The sequence below is a fragment of the Enhydra lutris genome, unplaced genomic scaffold (genome assembly GCF_002288905.1).
Source record: "Enhydra lutris kenyoni isolate GAN:26980312 unplaced genomic scaffold, ASM228890v2 scaffoldscaffold17, whole genome shotgun sequence".
NCBI classification, from domain to species: Eukaryota; Metazoa; Chordata; class Mammalia; order Carnivora; family Mustelidae; genus Enhydra; species Enhydra lutris.
The window spans coordinates 39,853,554-39,872,512 of NW_019154101.1; positions in this window are offsets into that span (position 1 = coordinate 39,853,554).

Consider the following 18,959-nt stretch of genomic DNA (forward strand, 5'->3'; position numbering starts at 1 on the left):
TGTTGTCATTTTACATTTAGTTACAATTCTTTTTCTTTTGTTAAAAATATTTCCTAGGTGCATATGCATAGATTTATGCTACCGTATTGTAGACAAATAATTTCATAGGTTCCAAAGGTAGATATTTGTATCTTTCTGGGAATGGGAAGCATCCTTTCTCATGTAGACAAAACTAGTGGCTACCAGTGGCTACTTTGGACTGAGAAATATTTCCAATCAATCATAGCCAATATTCTACCATAGAATATTAATAAGGCCTTGTTGTATATAAACCCTTAACATTTTCAAAGTGAACATTTGATTATTACAACTCCAAGGTAAGCAGGAAAGAGACTATGATCCTTGCCTTAGAGACGAGATAATTGAAGGGAGGGGAACTCCAGTCAACTGATTTACCCAAGATTATGTAGTTAAATAATGGCAGAGCTTTGTCTTAGAACCTTGGCCTTCTGATGACTCACTCAGTGTTTTTCTAGTAGAATGTCTCTCAAATAACACTTAACCTTCTGGTCATTCGAGTCTTTGTAGCTCACAACTTTTATGAATGTGTTCATTTTTCCAGAAATAAACAACTATATATGGGATAGAAAATTAAATTGAAAGGAAAAAAAATATGGAGATTCAAAGCAAAGATATAATAAGTTCCAAACCATGTCATAAACAACCACAAAAATATTCCCTGGAAAATTGGGCTTGAGTCCTCAAAAAATTTGTAAGACTGACCTTCAAAAGACAAATTCTTTAATTTATAATTTGCTTAACAATAACGTTTGAAACACAGAACATCTTCGCAACTACTTTCTTTTGTTATTCTATGCTAGCTGTGAAAAAAAATTTATTTGTGTATGACAACTAGTTTCCGGACATTCCCATTCTGGACTGAAGAAGTGTAAGAAAAATCTTAGTCTCAATCAAAAATTACATCAATTTCAGCTATTTCAAATATTTCAAGATGAATATGTGTTTAAGACAGACCACCATCAGAATTTCTGTGGAGTTATTTTATTGATCAGTGCCAGTTGAGTTTTTATTATTTATTCTAAATTCCTACAGTTAAAAAACAAGTCAAAGCATTATGGGAACATGATTCTTTTTTCCATCACTTATGGAGATATTCTGTAAATGTAATTTACTGAAATTTTTTTTTTTAAAGATTTTATTTATTTATCAGACAGAGATCACAAGTAGGCAGAGAGGCAGGCAGAGAGAGAGAGGAAGGGAAGCAGGCTCCCTGCTGAGCAGAGAGCCCGATGCGGGGCTCGATCCCAGGATCCTGGGATCATGACCTGAGCCGAAGGCAGCGGCTTTAACCCACTGAGCCACCCAGGCGCCCCTTTACTGAAATTTTTGAATGAGTGAATCCAAACTCTAATTCACAAGACAGCTGCTCTCTTGCTCAGTTGGATTAAATTGTCTCCTTTCCATTTCTCTCCAATCATCAATTCTATTCTCCTCTCTGGAGACCCACTTTCTCTGCATATTCATTATCCCCATTAATGAAATGCTTTGCTATGAAATGCTCTGTCTTTGCTTTTGTATCTGAAGGGTCTTCTTTTTTTTTCCTTTTTAAGGTAAGGCATGGACTCTGGACCTAAGTTTTTTTGCTTTGCAAGACTATCATCCATATTAACCAGCCATAGTTTTGTCTCTTAATTCAAATTTTCAATACATAAAGCAAACTGACTCAGCCCAATTTGGAGGCACTTCAATCAGATATGATAAATAAGGTGAAGACTTATACATAAACAACGCCATTAAAGCCTAACAAGTCAAGATGGAAAGCCCACCAAGAAAGGAGAGTGGGCCAGGAAAACACCCTTGTTTATTATTAAACTATTATCCTAGTTGGTCTAGTTGGGTGTTATAGATACACATAGACTATGTACTTAGACTAGACCAGAAAGCATCATGGAAAGTTTCTAGAGGAGGTGATATGTGAGCTGAGATTTGAAGGATAAATGAATAAGAGTTAGGGAGAGACAATGAGGTATTTAAAAGAATGGAATTAACATGTACAAAGATAAGAGGTATAAAAGAGTTTGGCCTCTTGAGGGAACTGTAGGTTTTTGAAGGTTTGAAGGAGAGAACAACGACAAACAAATCTGGAGAGTTTGGTAGGGACCAAACTATGGGATATTAGTTAGGTTCACTGAGGAATGTGCTTTTATCGTAGAGGCAATTATAATCCTTTAAGGAATTTTAAGAAGACTTTTGATATGAAAATGCTAATGATAGTATTAGCAATATATTTTTGAGTACCATACTCTCAGGAACCACAGACAATACTTGGCATGCATTATCTCAACTAATCCTCACAAAATTTTAGTGAAGTAGCCACTGTTAGTATTTCTATTTTTCAGATGAGATCACTGAGCTTGAAAGTAATATAAACAAAGCCAGGGATGACTTTGAAGTGAGCAAGATTAGAAACAAAAACCTGTTCTTAGATGGTTGCATTAATTCTGTCTGAGATACACTCGGACTTTATCTGAAACAGACAAGAGGAAGGATTAGATGCGTGAGCAGTGAGGGAATCAGAATCAGGAAGCTGTGGTTCAGGTTGGATATGGGCAAAAAGGGAAGTAAGTGGCCAATAACAACTCCCAATGTTCTGTATTGGTCATCTGGGAAGGAAATAATTCCTGAAAGGAGAAGCAAAGTTGAAGAGAAATGGGTTGGATTTGAGGCATCTGTGAGATATAAAAGTAGAAAAATCTAGTAAGCAGTTGAATAAATGAGTAGGGTACTCAAGAGAGACACAAAAAATGCAATTGCATTTCTTACTTATGTAAAATTCCAGAACAGGTATTTCAGGTTGGTGGGTGGCTCTCCCTCAGAAAAAAAGAGTGGAAGTCTGAGGCCAGACATTTCCTTTTAGGCAAGCCAGGAGGAAGTTGCATGTATCACTTCTAATGCTAGAACTACCAAGTGTCCATACCCACTGCGGTGGGGCTAGGAAGTGCAATCCCTAGCTTAACTGACATAAAACGGTTAAAATTCTATTATCATGAAAGAAGAAACAGGTATAGGATAGTCACTGGAGAGTTTAGAGCCATGGAAGTGATTTAGATTACCTAGGAAGAATGTTTAAAGTGAGAAGTAAAGAAGGCCAAGAATGCAACTAACATATTTATAGACCTACATAAGAGCCATCAGGGAGATTTCCTTGTTGTTTTTGTTTGTTTGTTTGTTGTTTGTGTATATATATATATATATATATATATATATATATATATCTTGAGTTACACTTCTAATCTTGCCCTCCCTTCACCCACTGCTTTTTTTTTTCAAGCATTTGATAATCCGACTCATGATTGTCTACTTTGTAACATAAAATACTGTGGTAGGAAATGACCCCATTTCCAGGTACAGTTCCAGGGTTCCCCCACCACCAATAGCACACTCTAGTCCCAACCTTCAGCTTTATCTGTGGAGATAAGCCAAAGCACATAGAAGGCATATTATAAAACTTTTTATGACAGAAAACTTGTAGGGACAATTAGTATAAATAAACCAGGGTTAAAAGAGTTTGAAGGGAATGAATGATGGTCTACTACTAACAAGATAAAATTTTACAGGAATAAACCAATAATGTTTAAAAAACACTAAATTCATGAGAAAAGAGTTGGCTTTGCTCAACAATAGTTAATAAGAATACCTCAACTTTTATTTGACCACAAAATCAATGTTCGGAAACACTGTCATACAACTGCTAAACAAGTAACACCATCTTAAGTTTTATTAGTAGGCTTGGCACACACAACAAAGAATATTGGTACACAAAACATTTTATACTGAACTCTTAGGAATGCTATATTAGCATTTACAACTTACGGTCACCCATGAGTTCCTTCTCTCCCTTTTTCCCCACGTCCAGTTTATGTCAAATCCTGTCTATTCTACCTTTTAAATATTTTGTGACCCTTGAGCTATTGAGTTGGAATTAGAGATATTACTATGAACTCATTATATTTATAATATAATATGTATATTATATGTAATATATATTATATAGTACATATATAACTTTACAGAAAGAGTTATTACACATATGTACCTCTGTGTGTGTGTGTGTGTGTGTGTGTGTGTGTGTACGTTTCTTAGGTCTGTCAAATAGGTAAGCCTAGAAGGAAAAACACCAAAAGAGTAATTAGTACATGTAACACCCAGATCTTTATTTTTAAATACGATTTTTCACTGAAAAGGTCAGGGATCTTTAGAGAAATAGTTGAGTCCAGAGTTGGGACAGGGAAACTATAAAATGAGGCTGGAATGTTTTGTTGTGCCAGAAAGTAAGAAAGTGCTAAAATAGGAATATCTCAAAAAAGACAGGATCCAGCTTAATGAATATTAAAATTAATGGATGAAATTTTGTTGAACAAAAAAATATACCTGATTTCACAGCAATCACCAGAAATTACTTATTAACTAGGAAGAGGAAAAACTGTCTTGGGGATCACTTCATAATGTTTAAAAATACTGAATTACTGCAATATGTACCTGAAGCTAAATTGGATATTGTATGTCAATTATACTTCAATAAAAAAAGAACCCCCCCAAAAATTTAAAAATAAAATATTCTCCCTAATATGATGAACAAAAGGTTCATATGTAGAAGACAGGTCATTTAAATCTCAGCAACTTTTTTTTTTAAAGATTTTATTTATTTATTTGATAGACAGAGATCACAAGTAGGCAGAGAGGGGGAGGAAGCAGGGTTCCTGCTGAGCAGAGAGCCTGATGCGGGGCTCAATCCCAGAACCCTGAGATCATGACCTGAGCTGAAGACACAGGCTCTAATCCACTGAGCCACCCAGGCACCCCCTAAATCTTAGCAACTTTTGTCTTAACCCAAGAGAAGTATCAAAATATATGTGTATATGTAATATTGTATACATATATGCATGTATTTGTGCATGTATATTTCATTTTACATATTACTGTCAGAAAATATTTATATGGCTAAAATACTTAACCCTATGCTATATATATATATATATATATATATATATATACATATATATATATATTTACTGTGCAAATATTAACAGAACAAAAATAATCTTTTACTTGTTTTCAGGGGTCATATTTGAAATATAATCTAATTTGTTATTTGCATATCTCAGAGGGAAATTGAATGTAATTTTTAGAAAGGTTAAAACAAAAGAAAAATGAAAGTACTTAAAATTTTTAAAAGAAAATCAGTAACTTTATAGGAGATTAACCTAACAAACACAGATTTCTTTAAGTTATCAAAGTCAATGTTGGTAATAATGAGGCAAATAGACATTATGTGCTTCCTGATATGATATGCCGAGGACAAGGCATTACTTCAATGCTATTACAATAAAAAATACACAACTGAAAGCTAATTGTGAGCAAACATCAAAGAAATCCAAACCGAAGGAAATTCTGCAAAGTTACTGGCTTTATTCCTCCAAAACGTCAAGATCATGAAAGGAAAAGAAAGTCTGAGGAAATGTTTTTAGATGAAAGGAAACTAAAGAAACATGACAATTAATCCAACCTGTGATCCTGAATTGAATCCTGGACAAAAAACAAGCTATATAATATATTACTGGAACAATTTGTGAAACTTGGAGAGGAACTATGAATCAGATAATAATATTGTGCCAATGTTACATTTCCTGAGTTTGATAAAAATACTTTGGTTATGTAAAAGATAGCCTTTAGGAAATACATACTGGAGTATTTGTCCATAAAAAGGAGACAGAGAGAGGAAAGAACAAATGCTACACTACGTAGGGCAGAATGTTAAGAATAATTTGGTAGAGGACAGAATAGAGTTCTTTGTAATATTTCTTGCAACTTTTACAGAAGTAAGGAATTGCATCAAAATTTGAATCTAAAAAGAGAAACTTTCAAATCCAACCCAAGTGGTAGTTAGCAATAGATCATTTTCAGAATCTAATAAATACTTCTAATGCAAGATGATACATTCTTAATCCATAATCCATCTATTATGTACCAAAAAAAAAAGGAAAAAGTTTGTAAAGTCTTTTGTTCACATTAGTGTTGTGCTGTTGTTTGAGATAACTTAATGTTTTAACATACACCGAGGAGATCCTATCCTCATCCACAGTCATCTGAAAGGTCAGCTTTCAATAATGGAACTTCCGAAAGTAAGAAAAGCATAACACTAGATCTAAAAGATGTTTTAGGATACTAAGTGTGATCTCAAATAAGCTAAAAATATGCCATAAGTGTCACAACATCTTGGGCACAACATCTTATCCATCCTTAGGATAAATCTGCCATAGCTAACAGCAAATGCTAAAAAGAGAATTCTCAGCAGAATGCTCCAGACTTAGTTAAATTCAACTCCACCAGTCACAAACTGAATTTAAAAAGATACCATTTATATAGTTAGTATATTTGTATTCCTAACAGGAACACTACAAATACTATTATCCCAATTTTACAAATAAAGACACTAAAGCAAAGAGATGTTGAGTAATTCTCCAAGCTCACACAGCCTGTAAGAATTTGAGCTAGGACTCAAATCCTATACCCACAAATTATGGTGCATTTCCCCATCCCTTTCTACTGCTGTATGAATGACATAGAGACCCTAAAGACTATGAACGTTCCCAAGAGAGAATTTGCTCAGCCATGGTAACCCAAAAAAAAAAAAAAAGAAGAAGAAGAAGAATATATAGCGTCAGTATGGCTATCCTCACACCCAGAAATGCTCTTCTAGAAATCTACCTTTAAGAAATAATCAACATTTCAAATCAAAATTTATGTTCAAGAATGCATTCATTCTGATATACATATATGTGTGCGTATATAATATATATATAAAAGCTTTAAATATCCAATAATTGGTTCAATAAGTCATGGTAAATACAGTAGTATGATTTCGTATAGCATATAACCATATAAATCATTAATGACTATATGAAAATGAATACTATATAATGTTTCATAAAAAAGAGAATACAGAATTATTTAGATAGTATATGTAGACACATATAGACATATGTCTGTATACATGTATATAGACATATGTCTATATATACTTACATATGTAGAGAAAAGAAAATTATAAATCAAAATGCTAACATATTTTCCAGTGAGTATTACAGGTGACTTAGGTTTACATTTGTATATCTTTATTTTCAAAACTTTCTAATATTAGTTTTAATCACTTTAATAATTTTAAAAAGCCAATAAACAGCATTTAAAAGAAGATTCAATGCAGGCTTTGAAGAAATAAGAAGGAAAATGGGAAAGAGTAGAAAGAAATCTGGTAGATTGGGGTCCTCCTTTTGCTTATATTTGTCAAAAAAACCATGAAGTAAAGAGAATCCCAGTCAGAGTAGGCTCCATAAAGAAGAGATACAGTAAGTCCCTGATCAAAAGAGAGTGAATGATATGGGGGAATTGCCTGTCTCACAATCAGTCACACAGGTTGCCAGTGATGCTCCTTGTGCCATCTTCTGATAAGGGATGGCAAAAAAAAAAATTAATTTAGGAAAAGTATAATGCATTCACAATTCATAAAAATATTCAGGGAAGGCACGCCCAGATGGCACTGTTAGTTAAGCGACCAACTTTTAGTTTTGGCTCAGGTGGTGATCTCAGGGTGTTGGGATTCAGTCCCAGGACAAGCTCCCTGCTCAGTGCAGAATCTCCTTAAAACTTTCTCCCTCTCCCTCTCCCCTGCCCTACCACACTCCCTCTCTCTCTCAAATAAGTAAATAAATCTTTAAAAAATAAAAACAAAAGCATTCAGGGGAAAAAATCAAAAGTAATAAGTCTTTGAATCTAGAAATTAAAAAGAAATAAAAACACCACAGAAACTTCTCTGTACAGTCCAATAATGGCAGATACATGTCAGTACGCATTTGTCAAAACCCACAGAATGAACACCCAGAGTGAACCCTTAATGCAAACTACGAACTCTGGGGCATAATGATGTGTCAATGTTGGTTCATCTATTATAACAAATGTACCACTCTGAAGTCAATAAAAGGGGAAGTTGTGTGTATGTGGAGGCTGGGTGTACAGGAACTCTATACTGCTCACTCAATTTTGCTGTGAACCTAAAATTGTTCTAAAAATAAAGTTCATTAAGTAAAGAATAAAAGAAAAAAAAATGAAAATGGAATTTTCTTCAAAATCTAGCATAATTCTCTAATTATTCCAACTTTAAGCTATGAAATAATTGAAGATTTAATTGGATTAATTTATGTGTAATTTATTTAATTGAATATCAATTTTAATACAGAGTCTTTCTCATCCTCACACCATCATAAGAAGGGTAAGGACAGCACCATAAGATTCTGATAGAGAGAGAGAGACACCACATTCACATAACTTTTATGACAGTACATTGTTATAATTGTTCCATTGCATTATTACATAGTAGTTATTGTGAATCTATTACCGTGCTTAATTTATAAATTAAATTTTATCGTAGATGTATCAGGATATATCAGGAAAAAACATGTCATAGTTTCAGGCATCTACTGGGAGTCTTGGAACATATCCCCTGAGGATAAGGGGGTCTCCTATATGTGCCCCTATAGTTTATGCTTGTATTCCCTAGGAGGTGGAAAAAATAATTTTTTTAGGAAAGTGTGTGGGGTTGTATGTGGGTATATGTGTGTGGAAACATAGATAAATGATAGATAGGTAATAAATATCATGCATCTGCAAAACACCTGGTTAGGCACTGGTACTAACTACTGGAGATAAAAAAAAATTAAAGGCAAATTCTTGCCCTAACAGAGAGGCAGGCAGGCAAACAGACCAGGCACCTCCCTACTGATGGGCATGCTCTGTACTGCGTTAACCCCGGGGTGGGGGGGGGGGTCATCCTCATAGTAAACTAGGAAATGAATGATACAGCTTGGAGTTGCTTGGCAGTCCTATAAAAAATTACAAAGCAAAAAGGAGTGGGTCCTGAGGCATAAGTGACCAGGCACCCAGTTTCTCTGTGGGAGTGATGGATCCTTCATAGGTCAGAGGACACAAGTTTGAGACTAATGGGATGCAAAGAAGGAGGGCTTGTTCCAAGCATTAGCCAAAGGAAGAATATGAAAGAGAAGATAATGTTTTGTGCATCTGGAAAGTAAAGTGCCAGGTGAGTAGTGACAAGAGATAAACTGGAGAATTAGGCAGAGATCCCATGGGGAGGATACAGAGAGTAACAGTTTTCAGTGAAGAGATCTGAAGTGCTTTGCATAAGGACACGATATGATTAGATTTTTATATTAAAAAAAATAACCCTTAGGTAACAAGAACAGATTCCATACTAAAGACAGGAAGACAGTGAATTCAATATTGCAAGAATCTAAGTGAAAACAATGAGGACCCAAACTAGGGTCGGGGTGGGATTGAGGTGGTAGCAGGGAAGGGGGAGGAGGTAACAGACCAACAGTTATTGAAAAGGTAGAATCCGGGGAGTTGGTGTCTAATTGAACATGGTAGTGAGAGAGAAGAAACATTCTCCAGTGACGGCCCAAGCATGGGGCTTGGTCGCTGGATGCAATCTTTCTGAAGAAGAAAATATATAAAAGGGATCATGTTCCGAGGAAAAGATGAGAAGCTTCGTGTAAGACATGTTGAATTAGGTGGTGCTTGTGCTGGGCATCCACGTGGAAACAGTCACATGACAACTAGATGTTTGGATCATTTCCTTTTCACTGACATAGAAGCGGTGCTTTCAGGATGTACAGCTCTCCTGTATTTGTTGTGTGGACACACCTCAAAGGGCCATACAACATGAGGAGGGAAGTGTGCGTGTCAGCTCAAAATCAGACTTCACTCTGAGGGCAGGGAAGGACTGATGCTGGCCTTGAACTTAGGTGAGCAGAGTTTCCTCTCTTCTAAGGCATCATCTCTTTACTGTCAGGCTGCTTTTCTGGAGAATGCTGGCAGGATAAAGCAGGTGCCTTATCTGATCAAGAGAGCACTTAGCTGGTGTCTTCATACATATGAAGAACATGAATGAAATTGAATATGCAGATATTCAATTAAAAACATCCAGTTAAGAGAAACAAATCATTAGCTATCCTTCTATACTAGTATCAAAAAAAATTTATCAATAATGTTAGGGATAAAACTGTTTGATAGGCATTCCATAAAAGTCATTCATGTCTCTCTATCATCCAAGAGATTTTAAAGAACAGAAGTTCAAATATCAAATGGCAAACAGACCCAAACAATCACCTCAGACATAACATGACTCAGCATGGACAAATTATGTAAATACCAAAGTACATAGTTTGAGGAAGGTGAGCTCAGAGAATTGCACAGGGAGTCAAAAATACAGAAAAATAGTCCCCTCCCTTTTAAACAATCAAGGAAACCTTTACTGAGTAACACAATATTTTAGCTGTTTGCAGAATGATGAGCTTGGATTTCTGGGACTAGGAGAAGTTGCTGCATTGAAGAAATAGCCTGGAATTTGTAGGAAGGAGTAGGATAATTTGGTGATAGGACAACTGTGTCTGTTTTCTTGGGAAGAGATAATACACGGGATCTTGGAGGCAGGGAGTGGAAATCACAGATGAAACTTTCCATGGGAAGCCATTTGGTTACTCCTCCTGTCATAATGTGTGCACTCAGCAACAGCAACCACTACACTGAACCAAGTTAAGAGCTGGTGCAAAACTACCCCCTATTGTGGCTTATTAGGTAGAAGTGAAATTTGACTGCATCATAGTTTTATTATGCCATCTTCCCAGGCTTAAGTTGAGTGTTGTTATTACTGCTGTTGTTAAGTTTCCAGTTTTCAAGTATCATGACAGTGTGCTTAAGCACGCATATTTTTGGAATTAAAAATAGATTTCTATTTCAGGTGAGAGAAATAAACCGCATGGGAAGAGGAACTCCTGGACAGCTAGGAAATTATTTCCATCCAAATATCCTAAGTAATTACAAAATAAAAAGAGACTAAAAGGAATCCAGAACATTTGCAATACTACAGTATCTCTGCCATGAAATGTTGGTGCAATGAGCACTTTTTTAACTGCAACCAAACCACCTTTACCACAGGTAACTATGTAAATGCAGAACAGGTTTTGCAAACTACAACTAGTAAACAGAAATTTCCCAGGCTAGTATTCTTTTAATACTTGTAAAAATTAATTATGATGTTTATTTTAAAACAATACCCAAATAAAAGCAGTGATTTAAATTTTTGACTGTACAAGTTAGAAGGACATCATCAATTCCCATTTAGAATTGAGTACTTTTTTTTTTAAGATTTTATTCATTTATTTGATAGAGATCACAAGTAGGCAGAGAGGCAGGCAGAGAGAGGGGAGGGGAAGCAGGCTCCCCACCCAGCAGAGAGCCCAATGCGGGGCTCGATGCGGGGCTTGATCCCAGGACTGTGGGATCATGACCCAAGCTGAAGGCAGAGGCTTTAACCCACCGAGCCACCCAGGCGCCCCCAGAATTGAGTACATTTTTAAGTCTTCCTCAGTCTGACCTGAGAGGGATTCATTTCTTATCCTTCACTGCATGCCAAATAATAATGAAAACAATAGCAATAACAAAACAATTATTACTGAGCAGCTATTAAGTGTAAGGAGTTGTTCTTTAGTGTTTTTCATGTGTCGGGTAATCTAGACCCCACAAATCTCTGTGAGGAGGTACCTTACATGTTGGAAAAAGTCAGCACTATCTATAGTTTCAGACCCTGAAATTTTCCAGTAAGGATTATTTAATGTGTTTTGAATACTAACAGGAAGCAGGACACAGTCTAAAGAAACCATTCTTGCATTCAGATATTCAAAAAGATTTTAGTAGTGTACTGTTGGCTAGTCATATTAATTGGACTTGTAGAAGGAGTTTAAGGAGGAGAAGAAAACTTGGCAGGTGGGGAATAAGGAAATTTTGCAGCTGAGTTAGAGTTGGCTTAGAAGAAGAATCCACAGGAAAAGGAATATTGAAGAGAATGGAGAAAATCTGGTAGAGGATCAGGACCAATCTTTAAAGTAAAGCCCAAACAAAACATGTTCTCATAATCCTGTGTTTTGTCATTTTATAAGTCAGGCTATTCACAAAGGCAGTGTGGTGCAGAAGAAAGGATTCTGCACAGAGGATACAAGGGGCTGAATGTTCACCTTTGTCCTGCCATTAATTTGTTGCGTAACTTTACAAGCCACTCTTCTTCCCTGAGCTTTATTTCCTCAGTCCTAAACTAGGGACAATGATACATAGGTATTGTTGTGAATATTAAACAGACTATATGCTTTCAAAAGTGTAAAATGTTATACGAATGAAAGATATTGACTGTATTATTTTCAGGTTCAGTCACTGAACATTATTCTTCCTTTTTTTTGATATTTTGCCTTGTTGGCATAACAAGGTATCTTGGCATCAGCTTAGAATTCTGTTATGCTAAACTTTTGAAATTCTTAAGTAGAAAGGCAGTTAGATGACAGAAAGAGAACATGGTTTTGAGCCTGAGGCATGACTGAATTCCTGAACCCACACTTCAAGGACTTATGCACCAAGGTCACCAAGTCCTACATCAATAGAATCTTTCAGCCCACCCATCCCATCAACCATCATGGTAATCTACCGTTGCATAGCCCTTGGCAAGGGATGAGCCTGAATTTGGACTCAACTATAACCTAACTGGAGATAATGCCAAAGACCAGCTTCATAAACCTATGTTGTGGTAAGAGAGAGTTTATTTTCTGATCTCAGTATATAGAACTTGCAGATTTTATGTGTACTAGTTATTCTGGTTAACTACAGTTTACTCTATAGATTGATCATAGGTCAATCTTCCTTCATACCATAATGTCATGGGGAACTCAGCTGCAACAGTGTCTCCAAGGTTTGGCATGGCACGATGGTAAGTAGGGGAAGCAGAGGTGGCTGGTCTGTGTCTCCTAATTCTAGCCCAGATAGCTGGAGTTAATAGAAAAATGGGGCAAGTTGTATCAAAGGGCATGTAAGGCTGGAGCCAGCGGTAACAGTAGAGAATCACGCAATGTATCCTTTGGAGAGGAACAAAAGCCCAAGCCAAGGCCCAGAGGGAAATAGGACCCAGGAACAGAGCCAGTGAGGGTGGGATGTGACAGCTGGTAGGAAACCAGACTCACAGAATTTGGGTTTGCTGTACTGGAATCTAGAGTAGATTCATTAAAAGAGGCTACGATACAAGAGGGTAGAACTAGAGTGAATATATATGTATGTCTATTCCTTTTTCTAACACTGTTAATAAATACCTCTGTATATAAACATTCCAAGAAATAATTAATTATGAAATTATTGATAATGGGGACATGAGCATTAGGCACTCACAACAACAGCACTACAGCCACCAGATATGAGGCTGAACCTTAGGACTGTTACAGTCAGTTGAGTTTTCTAGTTGTTTGGATGGTGACCAGTCAAGAGAAAATGCAACATTTTCAAAACTACCGATTTAGAAAAGTCAGTCATCAAAAAAATAAATAAAATGTCAGCAGCAACAAAGGAAAATCACAAAGGCAGGGATAATAAGATATTAGGAGGAATGGTATTTATATATATTATAATATAATTGATATATTATTAATATCAACTAAAAACTTTGACCATTGAAATACAAAGAACATCTGAGAGAAAGATAACTGACCCCTGTAGAATGGTTTACTAATCCTAGGAAAAAAGACAAAGTCAAGGTGAATTAACAGAATATTTGCTATTGATGCAGCTTATAAATTTGATTCAGAATCTTGAAATTTTCATTGATAATCTATATCCCTAAATTCTGATCATCTCCACAAGGCTACAAACTAATGTAAAAATTTGACACCATGATTTAAAACAATACTTCAAATGGTAGTTTCTTTAAAAATGCAGTGGGAGACAGAAACTGAAAAGTGGATAAAAAGAAATAATGTTCATTTTCATAAATTCTGAGATTTATTCCTACCTATCCCTAGCCTAAGTGAAATGAAAGCGGGATGATGAGGGCCTGGCAAGGTAAATGATTAAATTTTCCAGAGGAGCATTGTTTCAGAGTTACTGTGTGGAGGAGTTGGGCTCTCAGGCAAAAGTGATCACACTGTCAATGAAGGCCGAATCTTTCATTATTTATGTCAGAGGACCTCAGTCTGTTATGGAAAAGGAATGGGATGTTACATAGCTGACAGCACCCCTTACTTTATCTTGAACCCATGACTTTGGATAATCTGGTTGTCAATATTTTTCCCCCTGAAGGGGGAACAACAGAGTGACACTTCTCAAAGTACAGAGGAGAGAACCACACTGAATGTGGATAACTCTTAGGATTTTTATGAAAATATTTTAAAACAAAATTGATGACTTCCTTCTCCCTGGAGTCTATAAAAACTTATGCCAAAATTTAAAACAAAATTGATGACTTCCTTCTCCCTGGAGTCTATAAAAACTTATGCCAAAATAATAATAATGATATTACAAGGTTGTGGAATATAATGTAATATGGCAGGCTAAGAAAACTGTGTTATTTATCAACATGATTTTTCGCTTACTCATCATCCACCCTTCTACCTCCTCCCCCACACCACTTTTAGGCTCAGAGTGTCCCAGTTTGTCCCATTGAGAGATTATGAAAATTTTGCTGGCAGTCAAGTGAGACATCTCAATGTGTATGCTTAAATTCTAAATAGAAAGATTTAAGAGGCAGACAAAAGTGGTCGGGGGTGGGGGAAGGTATTCTGTCTGCTCTCTGCTCTCCCCATAGAGATATGAGAAGGGAAGGCAGAAGAAAAGAGTGGAAGGGTTAGATATAAGTGTGGGGAGGCCTATGCCTTGTATCTCCTCCCTTAGGCAGAATGGAGAGTTGGGGATGGATATCCCACAAACATAGTTATCTCTTCAAGCATCTCCTTTCTCCTTTAGTTGCCTTTAAGTCTGATGATCCACAAGTTGAGAACCTGTGCCTTCTGTTCTTGGGGAGGCCCAGGAAAACTGCAAACTGCCCAGAAAAAAAAGCAACCTCCCCCATCAGTTGTTGCTGGCAGTAAACTGCAAATGTAGCGGGACAGTAGACTGGAGAGGGCTGCAGAGAGGCCCCTGCCCCCCTCCTGTCTTAGAACAGGACAAAGCGATGTCATATTGGAAGGATATGGCAAGGGCATGGATATGGCATCAGCCCTAGAAATCTGTTGAGTCTACTGCTGTATCTTGGCTGTCTCCTGCAGGAAGTTAAACTGGCTTTCCCAAACTCTTTTTGCGTTTTGATGGCTTGTGATTTATTACCTGGGCTGAAGATGTGGCAAGTCACACAGAGAGGAATGAGAAGTCAGTAACAGTTTGCCACCATGACAGAATTGTAAAAGGGGGACAGAAAGAAAACATGAAAGGACTGAGTTTAAAATCTGAAATGGCTTTTTAAAAATCCCCTTAGCTTACCTAATGTGATGAGATCAATTTTCTATAATAGGTTAAACAAAATTGAAAGTGAGTTTCAAGTCAGAAAATAATTTTAGTCTTTCAAGATGAAGAAAGTTTCACTTCTTGCACACTGTGAACTTTGTGCCTACTGTAGCAATAATGTCTCAAATCTGCTCTTTTGAGGATTTCTGTCCCTCTCTCAAATATGCTCCAGGATAATTGGCTACCACTAAAGCGGCAGTCTTAAGTTGTGTGGCAGCCAAGAAAATATCAGATCCATGGGGCGCCTGGGTGGCTCAGTGGGTTAAAGCCGCTGCCTTCGGCTCAGGTCATGATCCCAGGGTCCTGGGATCGAGCCCCGCATCGGGCTCTCTGCTCAGAGGGGAGCCTGCTTCCTCCTCTCTCTCTCTCTCTGCCTGCCTCTCCGCCTACTTGTGATCTCTCTCTCTGTGTCAAATAAAAATCTAAAAAAAAAAAAAGAAAGAAAGAAAGAAAGAATTCACGCTCAAGAACGGCAAGCAAAATGGGTTTTACCATGTCAGAATTATTTCGGCTTCCATTTTTTTGCTTAGCCCCAATCCCTCATTCCAACTCATTCCAAGTTCTCTGAGCCCTAAAACTACTTTCCTGGTGAATAACAACTCTCTATCCAGGTATAAGAAATGCTCATTCCCCTGTACCTGGAGAGGCTAAATCCTTCTGTATTTGAAGATGAGTCTTGGCAGTTGGATAGAACTTTATGCTTCTCTGAAACTTGATCACTTTCGAATTAATAAGAGCAAATATTGGAGTTAATTCACCAGGAAGTAAAAGTCATAAACACTAGACAATAATATTCAGGCATATAACCTTTCCATTTTAGGTATCTTATAAATGTAAGTCATAGCTTGCAAACCAAATGACTAAGAGAAAAGGTGGGTCAATGATAAAATTCTAGGTTTAAGTAATTAAAATTTAATGATATTTGGCTCTTAAATTATAAAACAGAGGTCCAAATGATGGCCTCTGTCTGATCTCTGCAGTAGATGCTTAGATTACAAAGAAATGTTTGGGAAAAGGGAACTCAGTTAGATTGAATCTTCATAAGATCTCTGAAGATTTCAGTTTTTTCCCCTCTATATGCAAAGTCTGAAGCAGGGAAAATGACCATGAAGAGGAAATTATTTTGGTCATTTAGAATTTTGAATAAATCAAAGTTCTTTGATTTAAAAAGTTCTTATATTTTTCTTAAGAGACAATAGGGTACAACAACTAACAAACCCAAATTTTATTTCTATTACTTTTTACAGTTTTTGTTTTTGTTTACCATTCGATTTCATCTCTACAGCCTGCCTTATTTTTTTTCCATTTTAGAAAGGGACATTTATAATGTGAATGGTTAAGTGAAATGCCTAAGGGTCTTACCGACTTACTAGAAGCCAGAAGGAACTCCTGCCTTCTGGCCCAAAGCCCACTGATTCATTCTATTGTAAGCAACTGTTCTATGTTCCAGGGACACAGCAGAGAAGAAAACAAAATCCCTTACAAAAAAAAATGTAGTGTGTCAGGGACCAGTGCTACAGAGAAAATAAGGCTAAGTAAGGGGACTGGAGTGGGGATAGGAATTTCCTGACTGTGTGTGTGGGAAGGTGGAGGGTAGAGAGGGTAAAATTGCTCCTATTTCTTAGGAAAAAGTCAAAGAAGGCATATTGTTAAGGTGACATTTGTGACAACTGGACAGGGATATGAAGGTGTTGGGAAGCAAGAATTTCCTATCCTGTTCAAGATCCTTCTAGTTAGACTAAGAATTTGACATGAAACATATTAATAGATGAAAATCAATTTTATTTTTGTACATATAGGGAAGCCCCACAGGCATGGAAATTCTAAAGATAGGCAAAATGAGGTATATGTGTCATTCTGAACTAAGGAGAAGTGGGTAGGGTGGGGATCTGGGACTTCAATGGGAAGGAATGCAATTGACAGGAAGATGAAAAAGAATGAATGTTTGGTAAATAAATGTTTGCTGGCTTACAGAAACACTGGGACACAGAAGAATTTCATCTGAGAAGCCTTGGTAGGTCCTTTCCCATCTATCATACCTAGTTCATAGTATAATGTATTTATCTATGATGATAGCTCTCTTCCTGGAGCAGGTCCTCTATCTAAATCTTTAGGCAGTTGTGAAGGAGCTAAAGAGCTATTCCTAAATCTGCTGGGATTTGATTGCTTTTTAACTCAAAATAATCTTCATACCAAACTGGCCCATCTTAGAGTGGCCTGCTGTGGGCCCCTATAAAGGAAATTTGGGGATATATCACATGTGGAGGTCAAATGTAGGGGAAGATCAGCAGTAGCCGGGGTGGGCCAAATTCTATCCAATGAGGTTTTATTGGAACACAGCCATGCTCAATGGTTAACATATTGTCTACAGCTGCTTCTGTTCTACATCGACAGGGTTGAATAGTTGTGACTGTGGTTATATGTGGCCCATAAATCTGAAAATATTGCTACTTGGCTCTTGGGAAAAGTTTGCTGACCACTGGTTTATGCAGAGGGAACAACAAGTGCAATCTCCTAAGGCACAAGTGTGTTTACTATATTTGAAGGGTAAAGAAAGCAAATGTGGCTATGGTGGAGTGAACAAGGAGAGAGAGAGAGGACAAGAAGACAGAAGGAGAGTAGGGAGCAGATCTTGTAGAGCTTTTCTAGGCCATTCTAAAAGATTTTGAACTTTACTTGGAGAGGGACAGGAAACCACTGGAGGTGACATAATCTGATCTACCTTTTAAATTGTTCACTCTTTTTAGAATTGATGAGAGGAGATTAGACTGGTATATGGTCCAATGATCGAGATAAAAAATGGTGCTAGGTTGGAGTAAGGCACGAGAAATGGAGGTTGTGAGAATTTGTCAAATTCTGAATATATTATAAAGATTGAGCTGATAGGATTTGCTGATGAACTGGAAGTAGAGGTGTTTGTGTGTGTTAGGGGGTGTTATTTAGCAGGAGAGACATTAAGAGAGAGGGTGGTACAAGTTTACTTGTGTGGGCCTGAACATCTAGAGGATAGGAAGGCATTAACATGCAAAAGGCAGATTGTGGGAGATGTAAGGTATAGTTTACTACCAGAAGTGAAGAATTCAGTATAGACATTAAATTTTAGATGCCCTTTGAATATCTAAGTAGAGATGTCAAAGAGGCACATATAAATCACATCGGGGGTTCAGGGAAAAGGTTGGAAATGGACATATGCATTTTGGAGTCATCGATGTTGAGATAACATTTAAGTCACAAGAACAGAATAAAATCACCTAAAGAGTGGCTTTTGACAACACAAGAGAATGATTAGAATAGCTACCATTTAATTTCAATATATGTGACAGACAGGTTTTGAGCTAGGAACTTTATACTCTAACAACACTTTACTTCAGTAGGTATCTGTACACCTATTTTACACATGTGAAAATGAAACCTCTAGTGTTAAATGACTTGTCTGATGCCACTTTGCTAGTGACAGAATCCAGATATGCCTGCCTCAGTGGCCTGAGCCATCTCTGTTCTGTCACAACCTAAGAAATAGAAAAACAAAAGACTGAACATTGGCTCTGCGTGTTTAAATA